Genomic DNA, 626 nt, shown 5'->3' on the forward strand with positions numbered 1-626 from the left:
CGTGCATGACGGTGGTATTTGTGCGTGCTAGTGTGGGTGCGTACGTGCATGACGGTGGTATTTGTGCGTGCTAGTGTGCGTGCGTGCGTGCATGACGGTGGTATTTGTGCGTGCTAGTGTGGGTGCGTGCGTGCGTGCATGACGGTGGTATTTGTGCGTGCTAGTGTGGGTGCGTGCGTGCATGACGGTGGTATTTGTGCGTGCTAGTGTGGGTGCGTACGTGTACTTTATTGCACATATTAAATGCGAGATGGAAAGAGAGAAATGAAGAAGAGATAGATACAGAGAGGACGAGCGCTGGAGATATGCGAGATGATCATGAATAGAGAAAGAAAGAGAGAGGCGGTAGAGAGAAGGAGCGAGAGAGGGAGAGGGAGAGCGAGTGTGTCTGTGTTCAAGAAAGAGAGATTTTTACCTGCTCCTATAAGCAAGAAATGTCATCGCATGCTAGTCCAATAATTGTGCGCGCTTCTGTGTGCGTGCGTGCGTGCGCGCGTGTGTGTGTTTGCGTGTGTCTATGCGCGTGCGTGTGTTTGCGTGCGTGTGTGTGCGTGCGTGTGTTTGCGTGCGTGTGTGTGCGTGCGTGTGTTTGCGTGCGTGTATGGTGCGTGTGTGTGTTGTGCGTG

Source organism: Priapulus caudatus, unplaced genomic scaffold (assembly GCF_000485595.1).
Source record: "Priapulus caudatus unplaced genomic scaffold, Priapulus_caudatus-5.0.1 Scaffold574, whole genome shotgun sequence".
NCBI lineage: Eukaryota > Metazoa > Priapulida > Priapulimorpha > Priapulimorphida > Priapulidae > Priapulus > Priapulus caudatus.